Source organism: Chiloscyllium punctatum, chromosome 47, assembly GCF_047496795.1.
Source record: "Chiloscyllium punctatum isolate Juve2018m chromosome 47, sChiPun1.3, whole genome shotgun sequence".
NCBI lineage: Eukaryota > Metazoa > Chordata > Chondrichthyes > Orectolobiformes > Hemiscylliidae > Chiloscyllium > Chiloscyllium punctatum.
Window position 1 is genome coordinate 4,584,674 of NC_092785.1, and position 16,272 is coordinate 4,600,945.

A 16,272-nucleotide genomic window follows, 5' to 3' on the forward strand; every position below is an offset into this window, starting at 1 on the left:
CACGTTACCCCTCGGGGGGGGGGAACACGTTACCCCTCGGGGGGGGGAACACGTTACCCCTCGGGGGGAACACGTTACCCCTCGGGAATGAACACGTTACCCTTCGGGGGGGGGATCACGTTACCCCTCGGGGGGGGAACACGTTACCCCTCGGGGTGGGGGGGGAACACGTTACCCCTCGGGAATGAACACGTTGCCCCACGGGGGGTGAACACGTTACCCCACGGGGGTGGGGGTGAACACGTTACCCCTCGGGGCGTGAACACGTTACCCCTGGGGGGGGGGTGAACACGTTACCCCTCAGGGGGTGAACACGTTACCCCTCGGGGGCGTGAACACGTTACCCCTGGGGGGGGGGGGAACACGTTACCCCCTCAGGGGGTGGGGGGGGGAACACGTTACCCCTCGGGGGGGGAACACGTTACCCCCACGGGGGGGGTGAACACGTTACCCCTCGGGGCGTGAACACGTTACCCCTGGGGGGGGGGGTGAACACGTTACCCCACGGGGGGGGGGTGAACACGTTACCCCTCGGGGCGTGAACACGTTACCCCTGGGGGGGGGGAACACGTTACCCCTCAGGGGGTGGGGGGGGGAACACGTTACCCCTCGGGGGGGGGGAACACGTTACCCCTCGGGGTGGGAACACGTTACCCCTCGGGGGGGAACACGTTACCCCTCGGGGGGGGAACACGTTACCCCTCGGGGTGGGAACACGTTACCCCTCGGGGGGGAACACGTTACCCCTCGGGAATGAACACGTTACCCCTCGGGGGGGGTGAACACGTTACCCCTCGGGAATGAACACATTACCCCTCGGGAATGAACACGTTACCCCTCGGGCGGGGAACACGTTACCCCTCAGGAATGAACACGTTACCCCTCGGGGGGGGATCACGTTACCCCTCGGGAATGAACACATTACCCCTCGGGAATGAAACACGTTGCCCCTCGGGGGGTGAACACGTTACCCCACGGGGGGGGTGAACACGTTACCCCTCGGGGGGTGAACACGTTACCCCATGGGGGGGGAACACGTTACCCCTCGAGGGGGGAACACGTTACCCCTCGGGGGGGAACAAGTTACCCCTCGGGAATGAACACGTTACCCCTCGGGGGGGAACACGTTACCCCTCGGGAATGAACACGTTACCCTTCGGGGGGGGATCACGTTACCCCTCGGGAATGAACACGTTACCCCTCGGGGGGAACATGTTACCCCTCGGGAATGAACACGTTACCCCTCGGGCGGGGGAACACGTTACCCCTCGGGAATGAACACGTTACCCTTCGGGGGGGGATCACGTTACCCCTCGGGAATGAACACGTTACCCCACGGGGGGGGGGAACACGTTCCCCCTCGGGGGTGGGGGAACACGTTACCCCTCGGGGGGTGGGAACACGTTACCCCTCGGGGGGTGAACACGTTACCCCTTGGGAATAAACACGTTACCCCTCGGGGGGGTGGGAACACGTTACCCCTCGGGGGGTGAACACGTTACCCCTTGGGAATAAACACGTTACCCCTCGGGGGGTGAACACGTTACCCCTCGGGAATAAACACATTACCCCTCGGGGGGGGAACACGTTACCCCTCGGGCGGGGAGCACGTTACCCCTCAGGGGGTGAACACGTTACCCCTCGCGGGGGGAACACGTTACCCCTCGGGGGGGGAACACGTTACCCCTCGGGAATGAACACGTTACCCCTTGGGGGTTGGGAACACGTTACCCCTCGGGGGTGGGAACACGTTACTCCTCGGGAATGAACACGTTACCCCTCGGGGGAAAACATGTTACCCCTCGGGAATGAACAAGTTACACCTCTCGGGGGGGGGAACACGTTACCCCTCGGGGGAGAAACACGTTACCCCTCGGGAATGAACACGTTACCCCCTCGGGGGGGGGAACACGTTACCCCCTCGGGGGGGAAACACGTTACCCCTCGGGAATGAACACGTTACCCCTCGGGGGGGGAAACATGTTACCCCTCGGGAATGAACAAGTTACCCCTGGGGGGGGGAACACGTTACCCCTCGGGAATGAACACGTTACCCCTCGGGAATGAACACGTTACCCCTCAGGGGGTGAACACGTTACCCCTCGGGGGGTGAACACGTTACCCCTCGGGAATGAACACGTTACCCCTCGGGAATGAACACGTTACCCCTCGGGGGGGTGAACACGTTACCCCTCGGGGGGTGAATACGTTACCCCTCGGGGGGGAAACATGTTAACCCTCGGGGGGGGGGAACACGTTACCCCTCGGGGGGGGAACACGTTACCTCTCGGGAATGAACACGTTACCCCTCGGGGGGTGAACACATTACCCTTCGGGAATGAACACGTTACCCCTCGGGAATGAACACGTTACCCCTCGGGGAGGGATGAACACGTTACCCCTCAGGGGGTGAAAACATTACCCCTCGGGGGGGTGAACACGTTACCCCTCGGGGGTGGTGAACACGTTACCCCTCGGGGGGGGGTGAACACGTTACCCCTCGGGAATGAACACGTTACCCCTCGGGAATGAACACGTTACCCCTCGGGGGGGGGGTGAACACGTTACCCCTCGGGAATGAACACGTTACCCCTCGGGGGGGGATGAACACGTTACCCCTCGGGGGGGGATGAACACGTTACCCCTCAGGGGGTGAACACATTACCCCTCGGGGGGGTGAACACGTTACCCCTCGGGGGGGGGGTGAACACGTTACCCCTCGGGAATGAACACGTTACCCCTCGGGGGGGAACACGTTACCCCCTCGGGGGGGTGAACACGTTACCCCTTGGGGGGGGGAACACGTTACCCCTCGGGGGGTGAACACGATACCCCTCGGGAATGAACATGTTACCCCTCGGGGGGGAACACATTACCCCTCGGGAATGAACACGTTACCCCTCGGGGGGTGAACACATTACCCCTCGGGAATGAACATGTTACCCCTCGGGGGGGGAACACGTTACCCCTCGGGGGGGTACACATTACCCCTTAGCTCCCTTTCCCCTCTCACCCTAAACCTATGTCCCTCTAGTTCTGGACTCCCCCACCCCAGGGGGAAAAGACTTTGTCTATTTACCCTATCCATGTCCCTCATGATTTTATAAACCTCTATAAGGTCACCCCTCAGCCTCCGACGCTCCGGGGAAAACAGCCCCAGCCTGTTCAGCCTCTCCCTGTAGCTCAGATCCTCCAACCCTGGCAACATCCTTGTCAATCTTTTCTGAACCCTTTCAAGTTTCACAACATCTTTCCGAGAGGAAGGAGACCAGAATTGCACGCAATATTCCAACAGTGGCCTAACCAATGTCCTGTACAGCCGCAACATGACCCTCCCAACTCCTGTACTCAATACTCTGACCAATAAAGGAAAGCATACCAAACGCTGCCTTCACTATCCTATCGACCTGCGACTCCACTTTCAAGGAGCTATGAACCTGCACTCCAAGGTCTCTTTGTTCAGCAACACTCCCTAGGACCTTACCATGAAGTGTATAAGTCCTGCTAAGATTTGCTTTCCCAAAATGCAGCACCTCGCATTTATCTGAATTAAACTCCATCTGCCACTTCTCAGCCCATTGGCCCATCTGGTCCAGATCCTGTTGTAATCTGAGGTAACCCTCTTCGCTGTCCACTACACCCTCCAATTTTGACTTAACATCATGGTTTCAGTTGTCAGACTGTTTGGTCAATGCTGAAACACTTTGGGTATTCCTGCCATGGTTTGGCCAGGTTTACTTTCCTGTGTTCCCTGAGGCCATGCTCTGGTAGCCTTTGTTAATGTCCACGTGGTCATTGTCAGTCCCAGTGCGGCCTTTGTTAATTTCCACGTGGTCAGTGTCAGTCCCAGTGCGGCCTTTGTTAATTTCCACGTGGTCAGTGTCAGTCCCAGTGCAGACTTTGTTAATTTCCACGTGGTCAGTGTCAGTCCCAGTGCGGCCTTTGGTAATTTCCACGTGGTCAGTGTCAGTCCCAGTGCGGCCTTTGTTAATTTCCACGTGGTCAGTGTCAGTCCCAGTGCGGCCTTTGTTAATTTCGATGCGGTCAGTGTCAGTACCAGTGCGGCCTTTGTAAATTTCCATGTGGTCAGGGTCAGTCCCAGTGCGGCCTTTGTTAATTTCCACGTGGTCAGTGTCAGTCCCAATGCAGCCTTTGTTAATTTCCACGTGGTCAGTGTCAGTCCCAGTGCGGCCTTTGTTTATTTCCACGTGGTCAGTGTCAGTCCCAGTGCGGCCTTAGTTAATTTCCACGTGGTCAGTGTCAGTCCCAGTGTGGCCTTTGTTACTTTCCACGTGGTCAGTGTCAGTCCCAGTGCGGCCTTTGTTAATTTCCACGTGGTCAGTGTCAGTCCCAGTGCGGCCTTTGTTAATTTCCATGTGGTCAGTGTCAGTCCCAGTGCGGCCTTTGTTAATTTCCACGTGGTCAGTGTCAGTCCCAGTGCGGCCTTTGGTAATTTCCACGTGGTCAGTGTCAGTCCCAGTGCGGCCTTTGTTAATTTCCATGTGGTCAGTGTCAGTCCCAGTGCGGCCTTTGTTAATTTCCACGTGGTCAGTGTCAGTCCCAGTGCGGCCTTTGTTAATTTCCACGTGGTCAGTGTCAGTCCCAGTGCGGCCTTTGTTACTTTCCACGTGGTCAGTGTCAGTCCCAGTGCGGCCTTTGTTAATTTCCACGTGGTCATTGTCAGTCCCAGTGCGGCCTTTGTTAATTTCCATGTGGTCAGTGTCAGTCCCAGTGCGGCCTTTGTTAATTTCCACGTGGTCAGTGTCAGTCCCAGTGCGGCCTTTGGTAATTTCCACGTGGTCAGTGTCAGTCCCAGTGCGGCCTTTGTTAATTTCCATGTGGTCAGTGTCAGTCCCAGTGCGGCCTTTGTTAATTTCCATGTGGTCAGTGTCAGTCCCAGTGCGGCCTTTGTTAATTTCCATGTGGTCAGTGTCAGTCCCAGTGCAGCCTTTGTTAATTTCCACGTGGTCAGTGTCAGTCCCAGTGCAGCCTTTGTTAATGTCCATGTGGTCAGTGTCAGTCCCAGTGCGGCCTTTGTTAATTTCCACGTGGTCAGTGTCAGTCCCAGTGCGGCCTTTGTTAATTTCCACATGGTCAGTGTCAGTCCCAGTGCGGCCTTTGTTAATTTCCACGTGGTCAGTGTCAGTCCCAGTGCGGCCTTTGTTAATGTCCACCTGGTCAGTGTCAGTCCCAGTGCGGCCTTTGTTAATTTCCACGTGGACACTGTTAGTCCCAGTGCGGCCTTTGTTAATGTCCACGTGGTCAGTGTCAGTCCCAGTGCGGCCTTTGGTAATTTCCACGTGGTCAGTGTCAGTCCCAGTGCGGACTTTGTTAATTTCCACGTGGTCAGTGTCAATCCCAGTGCGGCCTTTGTTAATTTCAACGCGGTCACTGTCATTCCCAGTGCGGCCTTTGTTAATTTCCACGTGGTCAGTGTCAATCCCAGTGCGGCCTTTGTTAATTTCCACGTGGTCAGTGTCAGTCCCAGTGCGGACTTTGTTAATTTCCACGTGGTCAGTGTCAGTCCGAGTGCGGACTTTGTTAATTTCCACGTGGTCAGTGTCAGTCCCAGTGCAGCCTTTGTTAATTTCCACATGGTCAGTGTCAGTCCCAGTGCGGCCTTTGTTAATGTCCACGTGGTCAGTGTCAGTCCCAGTGCAGACTTTGTTAATTTCCACGTGGACACTGTCAGTCCCAGTGCAGCCTTTGTTAATTTCCACGTGGTCAGTGTCAGTCCCAGTGCGGACTTTGTTAATTTCCACGTGGTCAGTGTCAGTCCCAGTGCGGCCTGTGTTAATTTCCACGTGGTCAGTGTCAGTCCCAGTGCGGCCTTTGTTCATTTCCACGTGGTCAGCGTCAGTCCCAGTGCAGCCTTTGTTAATTTCCACGTGGACACTGTCAGTCCCAGTGCGGCCTATGGTAATTTCCACGTGGTCAGTGTCAGTCCCAGTGCGGACTTTGTTAATTTCCACGTGGTCAGTGTCAGTCCCAGTGCGGCCTGTGTTAATTTCAACGCGGTCAGTGTCAGTCCCAGTGCGGCCTTTGTAAAAGTCCACGTGGTCAGTGTCAGTCCCAGTGCGGACTTTGTTAATTTCCACGTGGTCAGTGTCAGTCCCAGTGCGGCCTGTGTTAATTTCAACGCGGTCAGTGTCAGTCCCAGTGCGGCCTTTGTAAAAGTCCACGTGGTCAGTGTCAGTCCCAGTGCGGCCTGTGTTAATTTCAACGCGGTCAGTGTCAGTCCCAGTGCGGCCTTTGTAAAAGTCCACGTGGTCACTGTCAGTCCCAGTGCGGCCTTTGTTAATTTCCACGTGGTCACTGTCATCCCAGTGCGGCCTTTGTTAATTTCAACGTGGTCACTGTCTGTCCCAGTGCGGCCTTTGTTAATTTCCACGTGGTCAGTGTCAGTCCCAGTGCGGCCTTTGTTAATTTCAACGTGGTCAGTGTCAGTCCCAGTGCGGCCTTTGTTAATGTCCACGTGGTCAGTGTCAGTCCCAGTGCAGACTTTGTTAATTTCCACGTGGACACTGTCAGTCCCAGTGCAGCCTTTGTTAATTTCCACATGGTCAGTGTCAGTCCCAGTGCGGCCTTTGTTAATGTCCATGTGGTCAGTGTCAGTCCAAGTGCGGCCTTTGTTAATTTCAACGCGGTCACTGTCATTCCCAGTGCGGCCTTTGTTAATTTCCACGTGGTCAGTGTCAATCCCAGTGCGGCCTTTGTTAATTTCCACGTGGTCACTGTCATTCCCAGTGCGACCTTTGTTAATTTCCATGTGGTCACTGTCAGTCCCAGTGCGGCCTTTGTTAATTTCCACGTGGTCAGTGTCAGTCCCACTTCGGCCTTTGTTAATTTCAACGTGGTCACTGTCATCCCAGTGCGACCTTTGTTCATGTCCACATGTTCACTGTCAGTCCCAGTGCGGCCTTTGTTAATTTCCACGTGGTCAGTGTCAGTCCCAGTGCGGACTTTGTTAATTTCCACGTGGTCAGTGTCAGTCCCAGTGCGGCCTGTGTTAATTTCCACGTGGTCAGTGTCAGTCCCAGTGTGGCCTTTGTTCATTTCCACGTGGTCAGTGTCAGTCCCAGTGCAGCCTTTGTTAATTTCCACGTGGACACTGTCAGTCCCAGTGCGGCCTATGGTAATTTCCACGTGGTCAGTGTCAGTCCCAGTGCGGACTTTGTTAATTTCCACGTGGTCAGTGTCAGTCCCAGTGCGGCCTGTGTTAATTTCAACGCGGTCAGTGTCAGTCCCAGTGCGGCCTTTGTAAAAGTCCACGTGGTCAGTGTCAGTCCCAGTGCGGACTTTGTTAATTTCCACGTGGTCAGTGTCAGTCCCAGTGCGGCCTGTGTTAATTTCAACGCGGTCAGTGTCAGTCCCAGTGCGGCCTTTGTAAAAGTCCACGTGGTCAGTGTCAGTCCCAGTGCGGCCTGTGTTAATTTCAACGCGGTCAGTGTCAGTCCCAGTGCGGCCTTTGTAAAAGTCCACGTGGTCACTGTCAGTCCCAGTGCGGCCTTTGTTAATTTCAACGTGGTCACTGTCATCCCAGTGCGGCCTTTGTTAATTTCAACGTGGTCACTGTCTGTCCCAGTGCGGCCTTTGTTAATTTCCACGTGGTCAGTGTCAGTCCCAGTGCGGCCTTTGTTAATTTCAACGTGGTCAGTGTCAGTCCCAGTGCGGCCTTTGTTAATTTCCACGTGGTCATTGTCAGTCCCAGTGCAGCCTTTGTTAATTTCCACGTGGTCAGTGTCAGTCCCAGTGCGGCCTTTGTTAATTTCCACGTGGTCACTGTCAGTCCCAGTGCAGCCTTTGTTAATTTCCACGTGGTCATTGTCAGTCCCAGTGCAGCCTTTGTTAATTTCCACGTGGTCACTGTCATCCCAGTGCGACCTTTGTTAATGTCCACATGGTCACTGTCAGTCCCAGTGCGGCCTTTGTTAATTTCCACGTGGTCAGTGTCAGTCCCAGTGCAGACTTTGTTAATTTCCACGTGGTCAGTGTCAGTCCCAGTGCGGCCTTTGGTAATTTCCACGTGGACACTGTCAGTCCCAGTGCGGCCTCTGTTAATTTCCACGTGGTCAGTGTCAGTCCCAGTGCAGCCTTTGTTAATTTCCACGTGGACACTGTCAGTCCCAGTGCGGCCTATGGTAATTTCCACGTGGTCAGTGTCAGTCCCAGTGCGGCCTTTGTTAATTTCCACGTGGTCAGTGTCAGTCCCAGTGCGGCCTGTGTTAATTTCCACGTGGTCAGTGTCAGTCCCACTTCGGCCTTTTTTAATTTCAACGTGGTCACTGTCATCCCAGTGCGACCTTTGTTAATGTCCACATGGTCAGTGTCAGTCCCAGTGCGGCCTCTGTTAATTTCCACGTGGTCAGTGTCAGTCCCAGTGCGGCCTTTGGTAATTTCCACGTGGACACTGTCAGTCCCAGTGCGGCCTCTGTTAATTTCCACGTGGTCAGTGTCAGTCCCAGTGCAGCCTTTGTTAATTTCCACGTGGACACTGTCAGTCCCAGTGCGGCCTATGGTAATTTCCACGTGGTCAGTGTCAGTCCCATTGCGGACTTTGTTAATTTCCACGTGGTCAGTGTCAGTCCCAGTGCGGCCTGTGTTAATTTCCACGTGGTCAGTGTCAGTCCCACTTCGGCCTTTTTTAATTTCAACGTGGTCACTGTCATCCCAGTGCGAACTTTGTTAATGTCCACATGGTCACTGTCAGTCCCAGTGCGGCCTTTGTTAATTTCCACGTGGTCAGTGTCAGTCCCAGTGCGGACTTTGTTAATTTCCACGTGGTCAGTGTCAGTCCCAGTGCGGCCTCTGTTAATTTCCACGTGGTCAGTGTCAGTCCCAGTGCAGCCTTTGTTAATTTCCACGTGGACACTGTCAGTCCCAGTGCGGCCTATGGTAATTTCCACGTGGTCAGTGTCAGTCCCAGTGCGGCCTTTGTTAATTTCAACGCGGTCACTGTCAGTCCCAGTGCGGACTTTGTAAAAGTCCACGTGGTCACTGTCAGTCCCAGTGCGGCCTTTGTAAAAGTCCACGTGGTCAGTGTCAGTCCCAGTGCGGCCTTTGTTAATTTCCACGTGGTCAGTGTCAGTCCCAGTGCGGCCTTTGCTAATTTCCACGTGGTCATTGTCAGTCCCAGTGCAGCCTTTGTTAATTTCCACGTGGACACTGTCATCCCAGTGCGGCCTTTGTTAATTTCAACGTGGTCATTGTCAGTCCCAGTGCGGCCTTTGTTAATTTCCACGTGGTCATTGTCAGTCCCAGTGCGGCCTTTGTTAATTTCCACATGATTAGTGTCAGTCCCATTGCGGCCTTTGTTAATTTCCATGTGGTCAGTGTCAGTTCCAGTGCGGCCTTTGTTCATGTCCATGTGGTCAGTGTCAGTCCCAGTGCGGCCTTTGTTAATTTCCACGTGGTCAGTGTCAGTCCCAATGCGGCCTCTGTTAATTTCCACGTGGTCAGTGTCAGTCCCAGTGCGGCCTTTGCTAATTTCCACGTGGTCAGTTTCAGTCCCAGTGCAGACTTTGTTAATTTCCATGTGGTCAGTGTCAGTCCCAGTGCGGCCTTTGTTAATGTCCATGTGGTCAGTGTCAGTTCCAGTGCGGCCTTTGTTCATGTCCATGTGGTCAGTGTCAGTCCCAGTGCGGCCTTTGTTAATTTCCACGTGGTCTCTATCAGTCCCAGTGCGGCCTTTGTTAATTTCCATGTGGTCAGCGTCAGTCCCAGTGCGGCCTTTGTTACTTTCCATGTGGTCAGCGTCAGTCCCAGTGCGGCCTTTGTTAATTTCCACGTGGTCAGTGTCTGTCCCAGTGCGGCCTTTGTTAATTTCCACGTGGTCAGTGTCAGTCCCAGTGCGGCCTTTGTTCATTTCCACATGGTCAGTGTCTGTCCCATTGTGGCCTTTGTTAATTTCCACGTGGTCAGTGTCAGTCCCAGTGCGGCCTTTCTTCATGTCCATGTGGTTAGTGTCAGTCCCGGTGCGGCCTTTGTTAATTTCCATGTGGTCACTGTCAGTCCCAGTGCGGCATTTGTTAATTTCTATGTGGTCATTGTCAGTCCCAGTGCGGCCTTTGTTAATTTTCCACGTGGTCATTGTCAGTCCCAGTGCGGCCTTTGTTAATTTTCCACGTGGTCATTGTCAGTCCCAGTGCGGCCTTTGTTAATTTCCACGTGGTCAGTGTCAGTCCCAGTGCGGCATTTGTTAATTTCCACGTGGTCACTGTCAGTCCCAGTGCGGATTTTGTTAATTTTCCACGTGGTCAGTGTCAGTCCCAGTGCGGCCTTTGCTAATTTCCACGTGGTCAGTTTCAGTCCCAGTGCAGACTTTGTTAATTTCCACGTGGTCAGTGTCAGTCCCAGTGCGGCCTTTGTTAATTTCCACGTGGTCAGTGTCAGTCCCAGTGCGGCCTTTGTTAATTTCAACGTGGTCACTGTCTGTCCCAGTGCGGCCGCTGTTAATTTCCATGTGGTCACTGTCAGTCCCAGTGCGGCCTTTGTTAATTTCCACGTGGTCAGTGTCAGTCCCAGTGCGGCCTTTGTTAATTTCCACGTGGTCACTGTCAGTCCCAGTGCGGCCTTTGTTAATTTCCACGTGGTCAGTGTCAGTCCCAGTGCGGCCTTTGTTAATTTCCACGTGGTCTCTATCAGTCCCAGTGCGGCCTTTGTTAATTTTCATGTGGTCAGTGTCAGTCCCAGTGCGGACTTTGTTAATTTCCACGTGGTCAGTGTCAGTCCCAGTGCAGCCTTTGTTAATTTCCATGTGGTCAGTGTCAGTCCCAGTGCGGCCTTTGTTAATTTCCATGTGGTCAGTGTCAGTCCCAGTGCAGCCTTTGTTAATTTCCACGTGGTCAGTGTCAGTCCCAGTGCGGCCTTTGTTAATTTCCACATGATTAGTGTCAGTCCCATTGCGGCCTTTGTTAATTTCCACGTGGTCATTGTCAGTCCCAGTGCGGCCTTTGTTAATTTCCACGTGGTCAGTGTCAGTCCCAGTGCGGCCTTTGTTAATTTCCATGTGGACACTGTCAGTCCCAGTGCGGCCTTTGTTAATTTCCACGTGGTCATTGTCAGTCCCAGTGCGGCCTTTGTTAATTTCCACGTGGTCAGTGTCAGTCCCAGTGCGGCCTTTGTTAATTTCCACGTGGTCAGTGTCAGTCCCAGTGCGGCGTTTGTTAATTTCCACGTGGTCAGTGTCAGTCCCAGTGCGGCCTTTGTTAATTTCCATGTGGTCAGTGTCAGTCCCAGTGCGGCCTTTGTTCATGTCCATGTGGTCAGTGTCAGTCCCAATGCGGCCTCTGTTTATTTCCATTTGGTCAGTGTCAGTCCCAGTGCGGCCTTTGTTAATGTCCACGTGGTCAGTGTCAGTTCCAGTGCGGTCTTTGTTAATTTGCACGTGGTCAGTGTCGGTCCCAGTGCGGCCGTTCTTGATTTCATCGTGGTCACTGTCAGTCCCAGTGCGGCCTTTGTTAATTTCCACGTGGTCAGTGTCAGTCCCAGTGCAGACTTTGTTAATTTCCACGTGGTCAGTGTCAGTCCCAGTGCGGCCTTTGTTAATTTCCACGTGGTCAGTGTCAGTCCCATTGCGGCCTTTGTTAATTTCCACGTGGTCAGTGTCTGTCCCATTGTGGCCTTTGTTAATTTCCACGTGGTCAGTGTCAGTTCCAGTGAGGCCTTTGTTCATGTCCATGTGGTCAGTGTCTGTCCCACTGCGGCGTTTGTTAATTTCCACATGGTCACTGTCAGTCCCAGTGCGGCCTTTGTTAATTTCCACATGGTCACTGTCAGTCCCAATGCGGCCTTTGTTAATTTCCACGTGGTCAGTGTCAGTCCCAATGCGGCCTCTGTTAATTTCCACGTGGTCAGTGTCAGTCCCAGTGCAGCCTTTGCTAATTTCCACGTGGTCAGTTTCAGTCCCAGTGCGGCCTTTGCTAATTTCCACATGGTCACTGTCAGTCCCAGTGCGGCCTTTGTTAATTTCCACATGGTCACTGTCAGTCCCAATGCGGCCTTTGTTAATTTCCACGTGGTCAGTGTCAGTCCCAATGCGGCCTCTGTTAATTTCCACGTGGTCAGTGTCAGTCCCAGTGCAGCCTTTGCTAATTTCCACGTGGTCAGTTTCAGTCCCAGTGCGACCTTTGTTAATGTCCACGTGGTCAGTGTCAGTCCCTGTGCGGCCTTTGTTAATGTCCATGTGGTCAGTGTCAGTCCCAGTGCGGCATTTGTTAATTTCCACGTGGTCAGTATCAGTCCCAGTGCGGCCTTTCTTAATTTCAACGTGGTCACTGTCATTCCCAGTGCGGCCTTTGTTCATTTCAACGTGGTCACTGTCAGTCCCAGTGCGGCCTTTGTTAATTTCCACGTGGTCAGTGTCAGTCCCAGTGCGGCCTTTGTTAATTTCCACGTGGTCAGTGTCAGTCCCATTGCGGCCTTTGTTAATTTCCACGTGGTCAGTGTCTGTCCCATTGTGGCCTTTGTTAATTTCCACGTGGTCAGTGTCAGTTCCAGTGCGGCCTTTGTTCATGTCCACGTGGTCAGTGTCTGTCCCAGTGCGGCCTTTGTTAATTTCCACGTGGTCAGTGTCAGTCCCAGTGCGGCCTTTGTTAATTTCCACGTGGTCACTGTCAGTCCAAGTGCGGCCTTTGTTATTTTCCACGTGGTCAGTGTCAGTCCCAATGCGGCCTCTGTTAATTTCCACGTGGACACTGTCAGTCCCATGCGGCCTATGTTAATGTCCACGTGGTCAGTTTCAGTCCCAGTGCAGTCTTTGTTAATTTCCATGTGGTCAGTGTCAGTCCCAGTGCGGCCTTTGTTAATGTCCATGTGGTCAGTGTCAGCCCCAGTGCAGACTTTGTTAATTTCCATGTGGTCAGTGTCAGTCCCAGTGCGGCCTTTGTTAATGTCCATGTGGTCATTGTCAGTCCCAGTGCGGCCTTTGTTAATCTCCACGTGGTCAGTGTCAGTCCCAGTGCGGCCTTTGTTAATTTCAACGTGGTCACTGTCATCCCAGTGCGACCTTTGTTAATGTCCACATGGTCATTGTCAGTCCCAGTGCGGCCTTTGTTAATTTCCACGTGGTCAGTGTCAGTCCCAGTGCAGCCTTTGTTAACTTCCACGTGGTCACTGTCAGTCCCAGTGCGGCCTTTGTTACTTTCCATGTGGTCAGTGTCAGTCCCAGTGCAGCCTTTGTTAATTTCCACGTGGTCACTGTCAGTCCCAGTGCGGCCTTTGTTAATTTCCACGTGGTCACTGTCAGTCCCAGTGCGGCCTTTGTTAATTTCCACGTGGTCAGTGTCAGTCCCAGTGCGGCCTTTGTTAATTTCCATGTGGTCAGTGTCAGTCCCAGTGCGGCCTTTGTTAACTTCCACGTGGTCACTGTCAGTCCCAGTGCGGCCTTTGTTACTTTCCACGTGGTCAGTGTCAGTCCCAGTGCGGCCATTGTTAATTTCCACGTGGACACTGTCAGTCCCATGCGGCCTTTGTTAATGTCCACCTGGTCAGTGTCAGTCCCAGTGCGGACTTTGTTAATTTCCACGTGGTCAGTGTCAGTCCCAGTGCGGCCTTTGTTAACTTCCACGTGGTCACTGTCAGTCCCAGTGCGGCCTTTGGTAATTTGCACGTGGTCAGTGTCAGTCCCAGTGCAGCCTTTGTTAATTTCCACGTGGACACTGTCAGTACCAGTGCGGCCTATGGTAATTTCCACGTGGTCAGTGTCAGTCCCAGTGCGGACTTCGTTAATTTGCACGTGGTCAGTGTCAGTCCCAGTGCGGCCTTTGTTAATTTCCACGTGGACACTGTCAGTACCAGTGCGGCCTATGGTAATTTCCACGTGGTCAGTGTCAGTCCCAGTGCGGACTTCGTTAATTTCCACGTGGTCAGTGTCAGTCCCAGTGCGGCCTGTGTTAATTTCCACGTGGTCACTGTCATTCCCAGTGCAGCCTTTGTTAATTTCAACGCGGTCACTGTCAGTCCCAGTGCGGACTTTGTAAAAGTCCACGTGGTCAGTGTCAGTCCCAGTGCGGCCTTTGTTAATTTCCACGTGGTCAGTGTCAGTCCCAGTGCGGCCTTTGTTAATTTCCACGTGGTCATTGTCAGTCCCAGTGCGGCCTTTGTTAATTTCCACGTGGTCAGTGTCAGTCCCAGTGCGGCCTTTGTTAATTCCCACGTGGTCAGTGTCAGTCCCAGTGCGGCCTTTGTTAATGTCCATGTGGTCAGTGTCAGTCCCAGTGCGGCCTTTGTTAATTTCCACGTGGTCAGTGTCATGCCCAGTGCGGCCTTTGTTAATTTCAACGTGTTCACTGTCAGTCCCAGTGCGGCCTTTGTTAATTTCCACGTGGTCAGTGTCATTCCCAGTGCTGCCGCTGTTAATTTTCACGTGGTCAGTGTCAGTCCCAGTGCGGCCTTTGTTAATTTCCACGTGTTCACTGTCAGTCCCAGTGCGGCCTTTGTTAATTTCGATGTGGTCAGTTTTGGTCCCAGTGCGGCCTTTGTTACTTTCCATGTGGTCAGTGTCAGTCCCAGTGCGGCCTTTGTTAATTTCCATGTGGTCAGTGTCAGTCCCAGTGCGGCCTTTGTTAATTTCCACGTGGTCAGTGTCAGTCCCAGTGCGGCCTTTGTTAATTTCCACGTGGTCACTGTCAGTCCCAGTGCAGACTTTGTTAATGTCCACGTGGTCTGTGTCTGTCCCAGTGCGGCCTTTGTTACTTTCCACGTGGTCAGTGTCAGTCCCAGTGCGGCCTTTGTTAATTTCCATGTGGTCAGTGTCAGTCCCAGTGCGGCCTTTGTTAATTTCCACGTGGTCAGTGTCAGTCCCAGTGCGGCCTTTGTTAATTTCCATGTGGTCAGTGTCAGTCCCAGTGCGGCCTTTGTTAATTTCCACGTGGTCAGTGTCAGTCCCAGTGCGGCCTTTGTTAATTTCCACGTGGTCAGTGTCAGTCCCAGTGCGGCCTTTGTTAATTTCTATGTGGTCATTGTCAGTCCCAGTGCGGCCTTTGTTAATTTCTATGTGGTCAGTGTCAGTCCCAGTGCGGCCTTTGTTAATTTCCACGTGGTCAGTGTCAGTCCCAATGCGGCCTCTGTTAATTTCCATGTGGTCAGTGTCAGTCCCAGTGCGACCTTTGTTAATGTCCACGTGGTCAGTGTCAGTCCCAGTGCGGCCTTTGTTAATGTCCACGTGGTCAGTGTCAGTTCCAGTGCGGCCTTTGTTAATTTCCACGTGGTCAGTGTCAGTCCCAGTGCGGCCTTTATTAATTTCAACGTGGTCACTGTCATTCCCAGTGCGGCCTTTGTTAATTTCAACGTGGTCAGTGTCAGTCCCAGTGCGGCCTTTGTTAATTTCAACGTGGTCACTGTCATTCCCAGTGCGGCCTTTGTTAATTTCAACGTGGTCACTGTCAGTCCCAGTGCGGCCTTTGTTAATTTCCACGTGGTCAGTGTCAGTCCCAGTGCGGCCTTTGTTAATTTCCACGTGGTCAGTGTCAGTCCCAGTGCGGCCTTTGTTAATTTCCACGTGGTCACTGTCAGTCCCAGTGCAGACTTTGTTAATTTCCACGTGGTCAGTGTCAGTCCCAGTGCGGCCTTTGTTCATGTCCATGTGGTCAGTGTCTGTCCCAGTGCGGCCTTTGTTAATTTCCACGTGGTCAGTGTCAGTCCCAGTGCGGCCTTTGTTAATTTACACGTTGTCAGTGTCAGTCCCAGTGCGGCCTTTGTTAATTTCCACGTGGTCAGTGTCAGTCCCAATGCGGCCTCTGTTAATTTCCACGTGGTCAGTGTCAGTCCCAGTGCGGCCTTTGCTAATTTCCACGTGGTCAGTTTCAGTCCCAGTGCAGACTTTGTTAATTTCCATGTGGTCAGTGTCAGAAACAGTGCGGGCTTTGTTAATGTCCATGTGGTCAGTGTCAGTCCCAATGCGGCCTCTGTTAATTTCCATGTGGTCAGTGTCAGTCCCAGTGCGGCCTTTGTTAATGTCCACGTGGTCAGTGTCAGTTCCAGTGCGGCCTTTGTTAATGTCCACGTGGTCAGTGTCAGTTCCAGTGCGGCCTTTGTTAATTTCCACGTGGTCAGTGTTAGTCCCAGTGCGGCCTTTGTTAATTTCAACGTGGTCAGTGTCAGTTTCAGTGCGGCATTTGTTGATTTCCACGTGGTCAGTGTCAGTCCCATTGCGGCATTTGTTAATTTCCACGTGGTCAGTGTCTATCCCATTGTGGCCTTTGTTAATTTCGACATGGTCAGTGTCTGTCCCATTGTGGCCTTTGTTAATTTCCATGTGGTCATTGTCAGTCC